We start from the raw sequence: 18,028 nt of genomic DNA on the forward strand, positions 1-18,028 counted from the left end.
AAAGGCCCAGCTTCTGCTGACGCACACCATACCTAACCATGTATTTCAGGCTAGGAGTGCAACCAATTTATAGTCTCGCAGCCCCTCCTCATGGCAGAATTGCTCTGCTGTAGCCTCCCATTGAGATCAATGTAAAACTGCAAACACGAGCTTATGTTTTCATAGGAGAGCTTGAACAGGCTACATTCTGCCCTCAGTTATACCTCTGGATAAGCCCTTTGTCTTCAGACTCTACCTTCATTGTCTTTCAGCAGAATTGCAGAAAATTCACTGAGACCAGGATTTGGCCCTACAAGCAGAATTTACTTTCACAATTCTATTAACAATGCACAAGTTAGACTAGAATCCAGCTCACCTTCCCATAGAGCCCAGAGGTTTTGGTTCTGCAGAGTTAACAGGAGCAAAAAAACAGTGGTTACAACTTATTCTGAAAGTGATTCTGAAAACACAGGGAGCTTTGCTGACTACGGAGGTGTCATTTTACATAGTAGCTTTCCAGAGGGGAGCACACTTTGATCAATTTCAATATTATTACAAGTTTATGTTGCCCTCACATCTAGAGTGCAGACAGATCAGAGCCCCCGTCTCGTTGTTCTAGGTGCTGTACATATATACAGAAAATAGCCTTGAAAGATCTGCTTCCTGTAAGCTCACTGCCTTCCCTAAATCCACCACTGACACTCTCAATTTTCCCAATACTGCCACGTGGACCTAGAAAGGTTAAGCATTTTAAGGGCTCCTGAAAGGCACTGGGCATTTAGTGGAAGCACCAGGCTGAGCAAAATCACCAGAAATCAAAGCAGTAGTTGACACCATAGCAGAAAAAAGGGTCCATTAAAGTTAGGAGTAAGGACTGAATCTAGGGATGGGAGGAGGAGAAGAAGTTAGGAAAGGAGTGTGTCTTTGGACACAGGAGCTGGTTATTAAGTACATTTGTTGGGGATAAGGTCTTTTTAGTGTATATTTCATGTCTTAACATTGTGAAAGGGACTTGATTTTACATGCAGTGAGTTTCACATTAAGGGATTATAGTTAGCTTGTAGTTAAGGTGAACACTGTCCTCTTGTGGTCGATTTGAGGAATGGCGGGAGGAAGAGTAAGAAAACTCAAATAACAAGTTCAGTGGGAGAAATGGTGCATACCGTTGCCATGGACAGTGTTTTGCAAGCACTTCGAGCCATTTCCGATCATCAAATGTCTCTAGCCTTTAGAGACAGAAAAAAAAACAAAAACACGCTCCATATTTACTACTGCTCACATCCATTCATTCCCAGGACAACCTCCCCGATTATCTCAGCCTGTTTTCCAGCAAAGATTTAACATGGGAGTGTTACAGTCAAGTATCCTATAACTGAGCTCATTTAGCAGGGCTTTGGAGCAGAGCCTGGAGCTGAAACGGAGCCGGAGCACAGCTCCGAAGCCCTTTTACAATACATTTACTAGGATGCACAGAAGCATAATGGCCACAGGCTGCACTCTTCCTCCACATTGGCATTAGTGTCCCTTGACCAGGCAGAGAGGGAGCAGAGCTACCCCTACGACTCCCTAAAGCGCTATCATATCCTTCTAGGGTTCTAACCTCACTCAGTACCTCCTCCAAGCTGTCCCTTCCTTCCCCCAGCATGATTTATACACGGCAGCTGGGCTTACTAGGGTAATGAGCCTCAGCTGTATCTGCTTCCTAGTCTCTTTGCAGTTCCCCACACCTGCAGACCTGACTGGGTAAATGGAGAGTTTGCCTTGCTATATCTAGTGAATCCTAGCTTTGCTACCCAGGCACTTCACAGGAGCCAAATATTGTGATGACGCCATATAAGCGGTGTCCATATTGACTGATGCGTAGTAAACCCTGTCATAGCCACAGAAACTAACACTATGTTGAACTTGCAAAAACCCACAAAAAGGAACCTAGTCTTTAGGGGTAAATTGCTCAACTTCTGCCAGAATATTTATTGAGAAAGTTGGTGGAACACACTGTGTAAAAAGTGTGGTATCAAAACCCTCAAACTGAATAAAACCACACTGAATCAGCTGCATTTAAATGGGCCTAAAGTAGGTGATTTTTGACATCCTGGCAGGAAAATGGACCAAAATGCATGTATACAAAGTACTTAAAAACATTCAGAAACAAGGCTTGATCCAATGCCTATTGAAATGAATGGGAGTCTGTCAGTTAACTTCAGTGGGTATTGGATGAAGGCCATATTGCTGTTTGTTCTTTTATACTCCAGCAGAAGCAGATAATATTAATATCTGAGATATTAAATAACAGCTATTTTTATTAGGGCTGCCAATTAATTGTAGTTAGCTCACATGATTAACTCAAAAAAATTAATAATGATTAAAAAAATTAATCACGATTAATCGCAGTTTAAATCACACTGTTAAACAATAGAATACAAATGGAAATTTATCAAATATTTTTGGATGCATTTCTACATTTTCAAATATATTGATTTAAGTTACAACACAGAATACAAAGTGCACACTGCGCACTATATTTTTTTATTACAAATATTTGCACTGTAAAAATGATAAAAGAAATAGTATTTTTCAGTTCACCTCATATAAGTACTGTAGTGCAATCTCTTTATCATGAAAATGCAACTTACAAATGTAGATTTTTTTTGTTATATAACTGCATTCAAAAACAAAACAATGTAAAACTTTAGCGCCTACAAGTCCACTCAGTCCTACTTCTTGTTCAACCAATCGCTAAGGAAAAACAAGTTTGTTTACCTTTACGGAAGATAATGCTGCCTTCTTCTTATTTACAATGTCACCAGAAAGTGAGAACAGGCATTTGCATGGGACTTTTGTAGCCAGCATTGCAAGGTATTTACATGACAGATATGCTAAACATTCATATGCCTCTTCATGCTTCAGCCTTAGGTTCCCCCATACTCTTTAACTCATCCTGCTAACATGTGACAACGACTAATTGCCTTGTCTTCACTAGGAGTTTACCTCAAGTTAGTAGAGCTTTTGTTTCTCTAGTGAAGACAAGGCCTAAAAGAGAGCTTGATACCACTATTCTTGGTGAATTGCTATGGATGCATGTGGTTTTGGAAATGTGTGAGGAGTCCAGCTGCCACACCAAAAGGCACTCGATGAGTAACTCAAACAAAATAAAGGCATGAAAGTCTAGTCTCAAATCTTCTGGGAGCCATTTGGTAAGGACCAAGGACCATCACAATAGTTTTCTCTCTTTAAATACACCTCTACCCCGATATAACGCTGTCCTTGGGAGCCAAAAAATCTTACCGCGTTATAGGTGAAACCGCGTTATATCGAACTTGCTTTGATCCGCTGGAGTGCGCAGCCCCCCCCCTCCCCGAGCACTGCTTTGCCGTGTTATATCCAAATTCATGTTATATTGGGTCGCGTTATATCGGGGTAGAGGTGTATTTTCTTCATTCCAAGATCTCATCTGCTTTTTTCAAGCCAGCCCACTGTAGAAGTATAGCAGCTAACAGATCCTGACTAGAAGGGTAAGAATTTGGCTTTTAAAAGCTCCTGGTAGGAATATAGGAACTGCCAGGAATATTGGATCAGACCTTGGCCCATCTAGTCCAGTATCCTGTGTCTGACAGTGGCCAGCACCAGCTGCATCTGAGGAAGGAGTAATAACCTTGCAGTGGGTAGAGGTAAATGAATTTTCACAAGAAATCTTCTATCTTGCCAGGAGAGATTCACCAAGTGAAAACAGCTGAACACAGTGATGTATGCAGTCGAGTTACCCTTCTATAGAAAGGACTAAATCAGGAATGTTAGCCAGCTCATCAGGGAACTTGTTACATAGAAACTGCCTGGTGATAGTTTCCCTGCCACCCACTGAGTGCTGTTGAGAATGACATGATTCCAGGAGCTGGGGCTTCACAAAAGACACCAAATAGCCTGAGAGTTGACAGTGCTGCACAAGGAGCACCAGCTGGATGTTTTCTTCTCAAGTAGCCTGAGTAGTGCAGATCATCCGGCACCATGGGTGCAATAGGCTGGAAAAGCTCCTTTTCTGGAGGCAGAGCAGCACTAGGGCCTGCGGTAGGTTCTGTGGAAGGATCAGATGCTAATTGGTACAATGCTCATATAACAGACATATAACAGTCGCCGAGGAGACACAATTCATTCTGTAGACCCCGGGGAAGGATGGATTGCACTCACTGCTGAGCTCATGGCTTTATTAGCTCCTAAAAACTCTCCACTTTAGACTCTCAGGAAAAGAGAAAGAACGGAACAAGAAGGAGCTGATCCTGCTATTACTGCCTCTGCAGTTATATTTTAATTGAAGAAAAAGAAAACAAAATAGGCAGAAAGGAGACAAAGAAATATGAAGAGAAATAAGGAGAGGATGAAGGAAACAAAGATCCACAGGACCTAGTTCTGCTCTCAGATACTGAGGGGCAATTTACATTGACTTCAAGGCAGAACTGGGCCCATAGTTTAGCAGATTTTTAATGTCTTTATACATATATAGTCCTTCCTTTCAATGAGTGTCTGCAATAAATCCCTGTCTGCATGGTGCAGATGACTGTGTAGAGAGGGCAGAATATGTCTGCTCTGGGGAACTGCAGGGAAATTGAAGCTTATTGTTACCAATAGTCATGTAACTAAGTTAAAAGTATGTAAGTCTTTACAAATTCAACTTCCTTCCACTTCTGCATGGATATTTTGGGCAGAGGAACGTCCTCTTGGCTGGAATTTGAAACTGAAATATCACCTACTTAAAAATAGCAACTCAAAACAAGAAGCATGTAAGAAATCACAATTTAAAAAAATATCTGTCCTGTTAACACAGTTACATAAGAGTGGGCATGGAACCCAGAGCTTTGAAAAATGTAGGCGACCAGTCTGGTACTGCCGTGTGTAAAATCATTGCCTGTACCACGTGAAATGAATTGATGGTCTCAGCCCAGTTCACATCACCAGGGTCAATCCAGGGCCACCCAGAGGATTCAGGGGGCCTGGGGCAAAGCAATTTTGGGGCCCCTTCCATAAAAAAAAGTTGCAATACTATAGAATACTATATTCTCGTGGGGGCCCCTATGGGGCCCGGGACCTGGGGCAAATTGCCCTCCCCCGGTGGCCCTGGGCCAATCGGGGGGGGAGGGCGGAGAGGCAGGAGGGCCATGTGGCCTGGACTTCAAGCTCGAAAGGCGCCTCAAATTTAAACACATTGTTAATTTTTTGGCATTTGATAAGTTTTGCAACTTGTTTTTATGTGTATCCCTATTGGACTAAAATGTGACACGCTCTCTCAGCTTAGAGCTGCAAATTTAAGTAAATAAGAGATGTGATTTGTTAAAAGACATACTTTTTTTTGTTATTTGATATAGATTTTGTCACATTAAAGAGTTAAAAATGTTCATAAACATTAATAAAAATATATCAGTTCTGATGGCACAAGGTTAGACCATGTGTCGTCATTTTTTTATTTTTATTATGGCTAGAGGCCTCAAAAGCTGGAAGAGGCCCGGGCCTCTCTGGACTTCTGAGGGGGCCTGCACATCAAACCACAAGAAACACACCTTCACAGGAGGCAGTCTCAGCCGAAACTAGTGATTCAATGAGCCAGGAGACTGGCCTCCAGCTGGTCCTAGCAGGTCAGGGTCGAGGCATGCTTTGTGCCCAAACCTCTTCTGCAGTGTGGCAGTGCTGGAGGAGGAATCCCTGTCTGTCTGTCTTGGCATCTTTCAACAGTGCTAAATTCAATCAGTATGTTCAAAATGATCATTAAAGCATTAAAGGCAGCAAGAAAGTAAAAGCCAGTTTGGGAGCAGAATTCACCCCATTGAAAATTAGAGCTGGTAGGGAAAAGAGACACATTCTTTGCAAACATTTTGGTGAAAAACATGTATCTTTTCTTCCAATTGAAAAACCTCCAATTTCTAAAGCTGTTGACCAATTCTATTGAAGATAAGTCTTGGATACAAAGTTCACAAGATCTCTCACTCTCTCTCTCTGCAAGCAGGGGGGACCCCAATGTCTCTTGCTGATTGATCCACTAAGAAAAAGCGTGGCCACTAACCTAAAAGTGCCGTGCCCCCGTTTGGCTTACATGTTGATTCCACATGTCATCCAGAAAGCAAGAAATGGGCAGCGGAGCCTCAGAAGGAATCACCGGAGTCTTCACCAGGGAAGTGGCGTGCAACAGACTGTGGCTATCTCAGCCAAGAAGCAGCTTTCTCATCGCTATCTTTGGTGATCTAGTGGGGGAGGCCCCTACACTACTGTTTCCCACAGCACTCTGTGGTAGATTAAAACACCTGGAGGGCCAAATGTGGCCCCCTGGCCATAGTTTGCCCATCACTGTCCTAGAGTAAAGGTGTCACAAAGAACATTAAATGTTTCCCTTCTTGACTATTTCACTGTCAAGACTAAGGGTTGGATGAACAGCAAGACAGAACTACTCCCTCCACTGTAGAATTCAGAGGCATTCTCTTTTTCACTGTTCCACAGTGCCTATTGGTTAGGTAAATGGAGGACTTCAGTCTCCAATGCTCTCTGTCTGCCCCCCTTTCTTAGCGTTAAATTCCATTATTGTATTTAAAAAATGCTCTCTTCTTTTTATTCTGTGGAATGTTCAGGGGCACTCCTGCTTCTTGTTTTCTCACATCTCCTTCATGAAACCAGTCTATAGTGCACAGTTACTTCTTATTTATCTGGATTGTTTCATGATCAGTCACGCCATTGGTCACTGAATAAGCAAAGCTTAAGAAAGGGAATTAAAAGTTATGTTTCAGGTCATAAACTGACCCTGATGGGGATCTGGAGGAATTCCCCTCTCCACTCCAGTGTTTAATAACATCACACAAATAGACAGATACATTGGTTTTTTCCTTCCTTTGAAGCATCAGGCATTGGCTAGTGCGGGAGGCAGGACATATGCAATGAAGTCTGATTCACTATGGCATCTCTGTTCTACTTTAATCTAATGATTGTACTCTAATAGAATAAACTTGAATTTCCTAATATGGTAAATATCTAGTGCTCTTTCCAGGTGCTTGTTAAACAAGAGAACTAGTGCAACTTCTTATTACGTTCTAACACAATTGTTTTGTTTATTAACTAGAATTCTCAATCCACATTGAGAATTCACATTTTACAGAGAATTCTTTCCCAGGTGTCGGGCTGGTGGTCTTGCCTACATGCTCAGGGCCTAACTGATTGTCATATTTGGGGTCAAGAAGGAATTTTCCTCTGGGGTCAGATTGGCAGGGACCCTGGCATTTTTTTGCCTTCCTCTTCAGCATGGGGGATGGGTCACTTGCAGGTTTAAACTAGTGTAAATGGTGAATTCTCTGTAACTTGAAGTCTTTAAATCATGATTTGAGGACTTCAGTGACTCAGCCAGAGGTTAGGGGTCTATTGCAGCAGTGGGTGGGTGAGGTTCTGTGGTCTGCAAATGGGCAGGAGGTCAGACCAGATGATCGTAATGAATTTCTGATAAAGTCTATGAGTCTGCGTTGCTGTACGTGCTCTGACCACAGTTCGGTGGTTTGCTTAACTGTAAATAGTTCTCAGAAAAACAGTTGCATCAAATGTTTGCCAGATACAACACTTTTTCAACCACAGTAGCTCACACAGTGAGGTGACTTTGGTAGCCAAAGGTCATAGAGTTGTGTGGTGAAAAGATGTACTCTCAATTTTTCTTTTTTTTTCAGGGATGCAGCAGGAATGCTGGAGGGAAATGAAGGTATGGGGGACTTGGGTGGCAAAAGGTCTTAAAAGTTATTAATAGACATGGGAGATAAACAATTGGCTTTTGCTTTGTGACAATTAAACAGCAAAACTGGAAACATTTCACAAAAGTTTTGCAAGCAAGAAAAATAAATGAGAAAATGTTAAGAGTTAGATTCAGTTAATCAAAGCGAGATGTAATTTACTGGTCTGATCACACTAAAAACTGCTATTGGGCCTATGATTAGCATTGGTTTGAATTTTAATTATGATCATGAATCAGCAGTGGTACCTAAGAATGTAGGGCCCAATCCTATGGCCACTGAAGTCACTGGGAATCCCTCCATTGGCTTAGATGGGCATAGGATCAGGCTCTTTGTTAGTGTCTGGGATGTTTGGGTTTGAGCTTTTGGTTTTCCCCATCAAGGCAACAGAGCTGAAATTGGAACCCATATCTGATTGGAGTTGTGAAATGCCCATCCTCCTCAAAAGGTCATGGAGTCTCACTTTTGGGTTCACACCCATCCATATTTAGGGTGGTTTCTGGTCTATTACATAAAAAAAAAAATTACCTCTCTTCTCCCCCGGAGGAGAACACACAGTGAAATGAACATCAGTCAGTGCAGTGTCTGTTCTCACAGTTCTGGGCATGATCAGCAGTGTGACCAGGAGGGATTTGCACTGGGCATGCACACAGCTACGCAGTGGCACATGTAGTACATGCTGACAGCTGCATAGTTAAGTAGCAATGACCTGTGTACTACAGCCAAATGCAATTGCAACAGTTTGCTTTTGTATTGTCTGCTCCTATCTCTAAGGGCTCCAATCTCTCAACAACTTCCCCCTCACTTAATTTTAGCAACCCTTTGATAGTTCTTCAAGGGACCACTATTTGCATTGTTGCATTGTTATCAGCACTGTTATTATAGGCCCTGATTCAGGAAAGCCTTGAAGCATGTACCTAAGTCCCTTTGACACCAAGAGAGTTATCCTGAATAGTTTGAAGCCAATGGAATTACCTAGCAGTAAGGTACTGCTCATTGTGAGTACAGTTGTCACAATATGGCCCCTAATTAATCATATGAGATGTAAGTATGTATCATATACGCTGAAAACCATTTGACAAGAACACATTTTCAGTGATATGCCAGGAACCATGACCTAAATTTGCAAAAGTGACTAGTGATGTTGCTGCCTCAATATTTGCATAGTCAAGTAGGAGACATTTTAATTGGGTCTGATTTTCAGAAGGCAAGTGCTTGAGACTTCCTGAAAATCAGACCCCTTTAAGTGTCTTACACTGAGTACCAAAAATTGTGATGCCCAAAATCAGTTGTCATTTCTGAAAAAAATTCAGACCATGATACTTATGGGCCATAAAGGTTTAAACAAATGACTAAAAGGGCCAAATTCTGCCCTTGGGTGCCTGCAGACCTCTGATTGGCTTTGGTGGGTGTTACACATGTGCATTCCAGAGGCAGAATTTGGCCCGTTGTGTTTAAGGCCATGTCTACACTCTTTGTAATGAACAGGATTGCATCAGATACCTTGCTCCATCATCAGGGTCTCCTCATAAGTGAAACAATCCACAGAGCCCTGAACTTGGGTTAATCACTCAGGTCAAAAACGGTAAAAAGTTGTTGTTGTTTTTTTAGTGCTTGGTGCCAAGTCTGAAACAACTATAGTTTTCCAACCCATTCAATATGTGCAAGTGGAGTTTGCACATGACTTTGACAAACAAACCTCAGAATTAAACCACAACGGCTAGATACAGCGCTGTTTTCTTATGAGTCATACAGCTAGCCGGTTAGTATTATAATTTAGAGGAAAAAACCCATAGCCATTGCAACAGCAGCTTGAAGAGGGTAAAAAGAACAAAAAAACCTCCAAATCTACCTACTGGGCTTTTTTCTTTGTTACCTAGAAATAATCTAGCATGCATGAAGGTAATAGACAAATGTATTTAGCAATGGTTAGAGTTCATAGGGAAATATGATTTCACAGCCAATACCACAGCCTCAGAAATGTGGAGAAATGAATGACAATGCTGACCTTCTCCCTCCCTTTCCCTTTTCCTTTGTTTCCTTTGGAGATGTGCCAAAAGTTAAATTGACCCAGCTGTGTTGCTCAGAGATGTGAAAAATCCACACCCCTGAGTGCCGGAGTTAAGCAGATCTAATGCCTGGTGTGTAGACACCACTAAATTTTTCCATTGACCTAGCTACCACCTCTCAGGAAAGTGGATTAACTATGGTGATGGAAGAACCCCTCTGGTTGCTGTAGTGAGTGGCTACAGTGAAGCGCACGTTAAGTGTAGATGTAGCCTTAGAAAGGATAAAAGGGCGTGGTAAGCGTGTGTGTGTGTGCGCGCGTGTGAAAATGAGACAGGAGAGAAGGTTTTAGAATGCCAGACCCCCCCATTCCACCTAAGTCGTCTTCTCCCCTCGCCGTCTCTCCTTCCCTCCACTCCCTGTTCATGTAGGTCTTCTCCTATTTTATTACTGTTACCCGGCCTTAACATGCTGTGTCTATGTAGTACTGTCTGGTTTTCTATCACCTGGTTTTGCAGCCTTGACAAGTTATCAAATTGTGTACTTGCATAATTCTATTGGAGAGGCGTGACCCATGAGGTATTTGGAAATATATATGAGCTGTAAGCCCTTTACCCTTTCTGTACTTTTCATTGTCTGTTTCTTTATCAAAATAAAAAATTAATCACCAAACTTTTAAAACATTCTTTTGTTCTCCAAGGAAATAGGTGCCTTCAAAATACTTTTGACATGTATTTTAAATTATTGAGTAAAGCTCACAATTAAGCAAGTGAAATACACCGCTGGGTAGGCATTATCCAAATCCAGGACCAACTCAATTTTAATTATTAATAAAAACAGACACGTATGTATACAGGGATGAATGTTTTTGAGGGGGAAAGTCTAAGCCATAGTATAACCTACTGTTGGCATTATTGCCATGAAAAGTGACCATTTTATCTTAGATGGCTTGGCTCTGGATTAGGGTTAGTGGTGCTCCGTGTGTAATACCAGAGGGTGACACATTTCATTGTTTCTGTAGGGTGAGCTCACTGCACACAACAGGGGCTTTTTGCATTCCTCCAACCCCCCCTCACTTATGCCAGAGGCTCTGTGACTCTCCAATGTCACCCCCTCACCGTACCATTGTCCCCTATTCTTCCCTTCACGACGGGGTTCTGTGTTCATTTCACTTCCCCCTACTACCTTCCCCTCAATCATTCTTATTTCTTGTCTTTCTGTACGGGAGATAAACTCTACTGGGAGGATGGGCAGAGCTAAAATGGGTGTATTGGTATTCTGGAAGGTGTTAATGACTACAATCAACTGGTTCTTTTATCTATAGAAAATTATAGAGGTGGTTGAAGCTGCTGGGTCTGCTAACTAGATGCCAGGGGCACCATGTACCCCCCATTTTTCCTATCTAATTTTCTCATTTTTCACCAAAATCAGTAGGGTTCTGCCTAGAATATTTCTGGAAATTTTGGAATTGATTGGATGTGGCATTCACAAGTTATCACATTACAGAGACACAAAGAGAGAAACGCTATGAAGTTGTGTGTAAGTCCTTGCTTCGCATGGTCAGTCAACATTTTGTATATATAGGAATGGCGCAGAAAGGACATGGTGTATCCCTGGAGTCTACCAGCAGGAGCTGTAGGCACAGAGTGCCCGTGCTGCACAAATATCTGCTGTGGAATTCTCCTACAGTAGCCACAGAAATTAGCCATTAAAATCATGCAGATTTCCTGCGGCCCAATTTACATGTTATTGTGTGGGATAGTACTGGGCTAGCCAGCCTTTCACTTCAAGGTCAGTGCAGTTCAGTAGTGACTAGACATGGGCTTCAACTCTAACGATCAGATCCAGTTTTGAACACCATGAAACCTGGGAGTGTTTGAACTCAGAGATTTAAATGTTTTGATGAAAAAAATTAAACCAGCTTTAACCTTAACAGACTGCAACAGTTATTTACAAATATACAAATGCTAACAGGCATATTACAAAAATACACGTTCATACTTGGCACTGACTGACATTTATGTTGGAAATCTTCTCTGAGAGGCTAGGAACGGAACTGCAAAGGAGTGATAACCCCCCTTTCATCCCAAAAGGTGGTACGTCCAGTTGGTGATGAAGGCACATTGGTGAGACAGAATGGGAGACCTGCCTGGCTATTGCTTGTGATGTATCATTTCTGTGCATGGAGACCTTCAGCTGCTAGAGGTATAACTCTGGCACTAGTCATAAACATGGTCAGTTTACTAATCCTAATCTGTGTATGGGTGCCCCAAGTGGAAATGATCAGATCAATAAAATGGGGCATTGCTGTGGTTTTAAAGAGCTTGCTCAGATGCTTTGGTGACGGGCACAGCACAAAATGAATATAGAATATTCATCAATAATATGAATTTAATTAATACACTTTTGTGTCTCAGAGAATAGGGACCTAGTGAAGAGAGTATATTGTTTAGATTGCTCAAAAAGCTCTATAGATAATAATAAAAATAAGATACTGTGTATGGATCTAGCAACTAAAATACAATCTGGCCACTGTAATACGGTAAGGATAAAGATCAGAAAATAAAAGGATGTACTTAAATGAACATGTGTCACCTCCAGGTGTCAAGGACATTTCTATAAGTGCTGTGTGTATAGATAAACCGTGGAACACTATGTATTTAAACAGGATATTGAAATGTTGTACTTCCTCCCCAGGTGTGACTAGCAAAAGAATAGAGTCCCTGCTGAGCAAAATGCAAGGCAGAAAAGACAACTGAAATACTGATTCAGGGAACAGTGGAGCACTAATGAAGATAGAAATCCTTAAAAGGAAAAGTGGATACTGAAGGCCAACTACAAGTCAAGAAAGCCAATAAACTACTCCTCTTCCTAAGAAACTTGACTTCCTCATCCAGACACCACTCCTGGGCAGACACATTTACTCACCCCTTTCAGCACAAAGTTGGAGTAATCAGACTTTATGAGGCAAACGAGCTGGGGGTGGCAGTGAGGGAATTCACCCCCAACACTGAATGCAGGCCACTAGGCTACAACACAGCCCCTTTGTGCTTACTATTCCTGCCCCTCTGCACGAGTTTCAGAACACCCAATCCACGTACTTGTAGATTCTACATGTACTCACCAAATCTGTCCCCAAACCCCCTAGGCCCATTTGCCCAGAGCCCCCTCTGAAGATCTTAGTTGGGGCTGGGGATGTTGTATCGCCAGGCACTATTTGCATTCTGGTGCCAACAACATTCCAGACTCAGTCAACACACATGGGAAGATTCAGTCTTGCCTTTCTGGGTGAATTTCAGCTTCAGAGAATTACAGAGAAAGTTAAGCAGAGCATTATAAAACATCACAGTTTAACATTCAGCTTTACCATTCAAATGTTAGGCCACTCCGATATTAAAAATTATATATTACAATGTTCTTTAAATTTAAAGAAGATATAATCTAAAGAAAACTTGGTTACCTTGGACTATATGCTCTGGGTGATTCTCGTGTCTTTTCACAACATCATAAGAACAAAACCCATGTTGGTTTGTGGCTAGATGCTTTGGTGTGTTGATGTTTTCAATGCCGGTTTCCAGTTTTCTTCCTGAAATCTTATAGCAAATGCAGTTGTGTGCATCTGTTTTCCGCAGTGAATCAGCCTCTCCTTGGAATCTTTAACTGGATGGGAACTGTTCAGAATAGTGCTTGAAATATGACTATTTGCCTTTGAACACTTTAGCTTGGGTGTTGACTCAATTGGTTTCTCTGTGAATGCTTTGCTTTCTTTCACCAGGACTGAACTTTTTGCTGTCCTTAACAAGAGATTTCTCTTTTTAAAACTAACCTGTTCCATTTGTTATTACATTTTGTTGGTTAGCTGCTGTTTGCCCATTTTCACTAGTGTGAAAACCATGACATTTAAAAAAAAATCTTATGTCCATTCCCAAAGGTGCGGGTTACTTGATGCAATGCAGCAAGAGATTCTGGATGATAAGGTGTGGCATCCTCAGGGTACAATCTGGACAGTTGAACAGCTGTTTCCCCTCAATTCTCCAACTTGGGGTGCCTTTTACATTGCTTCGCTGTGAGAGCAACCACTCCTGGTCTGTTCACACACAGCCTCTAGCATGTAAATTACTCCCAGCTATACTGTCTAAGTGCTATGGCAAGCCACTCTTGAATTACACTGCAGAACAACACTAGCAAAGTCCCAGTCCCAGACTTTCCCCCAGAAATGTGCATCTTGTACTGCCCAGCCTTCTCCTGGACAACACAAGCTCATGTAAAGTCCATCATTTTATTAATAGAAAATGATATGCATAAATCCTGTTATCTCAAAAGGCGTTTCCAAAACACTTCAATCCAAACACACTAGCTTAAACCAATAAAACAAATTTATTAAGTACAGAAAGAAAGATTTTAAGTGATTACAAGTAATGAGACATAAAAGTCAGAATTGGTTACAAGAAAACAAAAATAAAACACAACTAATAACTAACTTAACAAACTAAGTGAATTCAAAGCAATAGTCTCTCTCACCACATGCTTCAGCAGTCTTACTGGTTGAATGTTTGTCAGTCAGGATTCCTCCCCCAGGCCAAAGCTTTTTCCTTTGTTCTTCCAGGTATTGTGGCTGCTGTTGGTAGAGAGGGCAGAAAAAATTGTGGCATTTGATCCCATTCTTATACCTTTTCCTCTTCTTTAAGAATCATTGCTAGCTGGGGTTCAGGAGACAGAAAGTCTGTGGGGACAGGAATCTCCAGCAGTTTCTTTTCCAAGATGTAAATTTCTTGCTCATACTCTTTTTCCTGCCAAAGAATGGCCACTTACCCAGGTGATGGTCCATTTGATTTCATTGACACCTGGCTCAGGCATCAGTTTACTTTTTGTCTCTGAGAAACTGGTTTGTAGCTGCTTCCCCAGATTTAGAATATGTCTTAGTAACATCATACGGTAGAATCCTATAACTTTACATACAATGTGGTCACACATATTTTACCAGGACAATAATGATCAGCAAATCATGAGTTTTCAAATTATACCTTACAGGGCATAGTTTGTACAACATTTATCATAGTCTTGAAGAAGGAGTGGACATAGGGATACAGACTGTCACATAAGGCATGGTCAAATAAGGTTTAATAAAGACCTCATGAAACTTCATCTATTTTTAGAATCCAATTTAAAACCAATCTTTTTCAGAGAGTGTATATTACGTGTTTTTCCCACTTCCAGTTTCCACCCCAAACCAGAAGTACCAAAATACCACAATAAAAAACTCTTCTCATAGTGTGGTAGTTTTGTCTGGACCAGAAGAAAAGTCCCAGACTTCTTGTGAGAAAGCCTTGCTCTCCAGGTCTCAGAAGGTGGTTTGAATAAACTCTGGATGAGCATCCAAGATTTTGGGCATTCATCTGAACCTAGCTCAGCCTCTGAAGCATTTGAAGTTCGTCCCGTCCATAATTACTATAAGAGCAAAGTATTATTACTACTTACACAACAGTTTTTATATGAACAAATGGCTTTGTGATACCTTCTAGCAAGGGCCCTACCAAATTCATTATCCATTTTGGTCAATTTCATGGTCATAGGATTTTAAAAAATGATTTTAGATATTTAAATCTGAAATTTCACAATGTTGTAATTGTAGGGGGCCTGACCCAAACGGGAGCTGTGCAGGAGTCACAAGGTTATTGTGGGAGGGGGGTTGCGGTACTGCTACCCTTACTTCTGCGCTGCTGCTGGCAGTGGTGCTGCCGTCAGAGCTGGGTGGCTGTAGAACAGCAGTTGCTGGCTGGGAGCCCAGCTCTGAAGGCAGAGCTGCCTCCAGCAGCAGTGCAGAAGTAAGAATAGCACGGTATGGTATTGCTACCCTTACTTCTGCACTGCTGCCTTCAGAGCTGGGCCCTCAGTCAGCAGCCTCCGCTCTCCGGCCACCCAGCTCTGAAGGCAGTGCAGAAGTAAAGGTGGCAATGCTGTGACATCTCTAAAATAACCTTGCGACCCTCTGCAACTTCCTTTTGGGTCTGGATCCTCAGTTTGAGAAACACTGGCCTCCCCTGTGAAATCTATATAGTATAGGGTAAAAGCACACAAAAGAGCAGAATTCATGGAGGGAGACCAGATTTCACAGTCCATACTGTGTTTTGTATGGCTGTGATTTTGGTAGGGTCCTACTTATAGCACCTCTTGCACACGTTTTACTCTTGTGGTATACCCAATGATTAAACAAGAGGGAACTGGTATGCTACTGTAGTGCAGAACTGGGCTCTGTGCAGAGTAAGTACTGTATATATCAGGGGTCGGCAACCTTTCAGAAGTGATGTGCCGAGTCTTCATTTATTCACTCTAATTTAAGGTTTCACGTGCCAGTAATACATTTTAACGTTTTTAGAAGTCTATAATATATAACTAAACTATTGTTGTATGTAAAGTAAATAATGTTTTTAAAATGTTTAAGAAGCGTCATTTAAAATGAAATTAAAATGCAGAGCCCCCGGGACCGGTGGCCAGGACTTGGGCAGTGTGAGTGCCACTGAAAATCAGCTCGCGTGCCACCTTCGGCATGCATGCCATAGGTTGCCTACCCCTGGTATATATAGTAAATTAAGATCTGAAAATGTACCTTTTAAATTAAAGTAGAGTAAAATCTGTGCACCTGCACTATGGCTAGGGAAAACCTGGCCAGACAGAATCACCAATACAATCATTTGGCTATACATATAACTCCAGCTACATGTTAATAAAAGGTCCAGTGGAAACCAACAAGCTTCCAGTTGTCATAAAAAAATATAGCCAGGAAATTAAAAATTGAACCCCACATTACAAGTTTTTTGCATGCCTACACCCACACATCTGTTCTTTTCTTTAACACCAACATTTGGAGATTCTATATTTTGTTCACATATTCTGATTTTTAGCTATCTTGCCTTGTATGTTCATTTCTCTGTTTTCTACCTTGAGGGTACAGATCTGGATTTGAGAATAAACATGTTTTTACATTTTTACATCAGTGCATTATTTTCGTTCCTGGTATCGTTTTTTGTGTAGTTCTTGACAGGTACACAACTGGAATACTAAAAACCACTAGCAAATATTTGTAGTGGAACTGGACAAATGATTTATTGTTAATAACATTCATTAAAAATTTAGCCTTTTTCTTGTTTGTGAATGGATCCATTTAAAAAATATCTACTAGCTATTCACAATCATTTGATAAAGCGTTTATGTGAGTAAATTTCAAGCTATGGGCATTTGTTCACTTTGATTATTAACTATCCATAGCGTTTGACTTAACATAAGTCATGAGTTTTTGTGTCTGGTTCCTAATTGGACAACAGTAACTTTTTAATCAGAAGAGTAAATATTTTTCCTTTACATGTTAATGCCCTTGTTCATGTGAAAATATACATATCTGCGTAAAAAACAGCTATTCCCCAAATACTTATATGAACTAAAACTTATTAATGTTGTTCCCTCTTCAATAAATCAATCATGCACTTTTGGTCTTATATTATGGAAAGCAACACAGAAAGCAAGCATGAACGTAAAATCACCATGAAAGAGAATGCAGAGTGTTCTATCTCTGTACGATTCCCTCACCTTGAATCCCTGCCCCCTAACAAAGTCAGCTAGATTTTGTGGTGTTCTTTGCATTAAAAGCAACAAGAGCTTGTATTAAACAATTATATAATTTTTATTTAAGCATTAGGTAACGCAGACACTAGAGCCTACTGCAAGCTCCAGCCTGCTAGAGTCTGCTCTGCCCCTTGCAAAGGAGCCTGGGCTTCTGAGACTGAGCTCCAGTTCAAGTCACAATGTCTATTCAGCTATTTTTAGCTCCATAGCATGAGCCCTACAATTCCCGAGTCTGTCTATCCGGGCTCTGAGATTCCCTCAGTGACTAGACACACAGCAAAGTTAGTGACAGAGCCCAGAACTCAGACCCGTTAGTCTCTGGATCACTCAACCACTCCCTTTATATTTGTACACCTGTAAGTTAAACAATTGCAACTGTAATTAATTTAATGTCTCTTTTCTACAAAGAGGTTTGCCTTCGCCTAAATAAACCAAGTCCATTAGTGACAAACGCGAGAGGTCAAGAAGGTGTTGTAACTGTAAGCATGCAGGCTGTTGAGCATCTACAACAGAGCTGATTAACATCTGCGTTTCACAAATTGTTTCTCGGTTTCGATAAGTGAGTTATTTCTAAATAGCTGTTCCAAAATATTTTCTGCTTCATATGCTGTACTACTGGGTATTCTGAGGTCATTTAATTTAAAAAACAACTTCATTGGAATTCACCCAAAAGTAAACTT

Source organism: Malaclemys terrapin, chromosome 9 (assembly GCF_027887155.1).
Source record: "Malaclemys terrapin pileata isolate rMalTer1 chromosome 9, rMalTer1.hap1, whole genome shotgun sequence".
In the NCBI taxonomy this organism is placed as follows: Eukaryota; Metazoa; Chordata; order Testudines; family Emydidae; genus Malaclemys; species Malaclemys terrapin.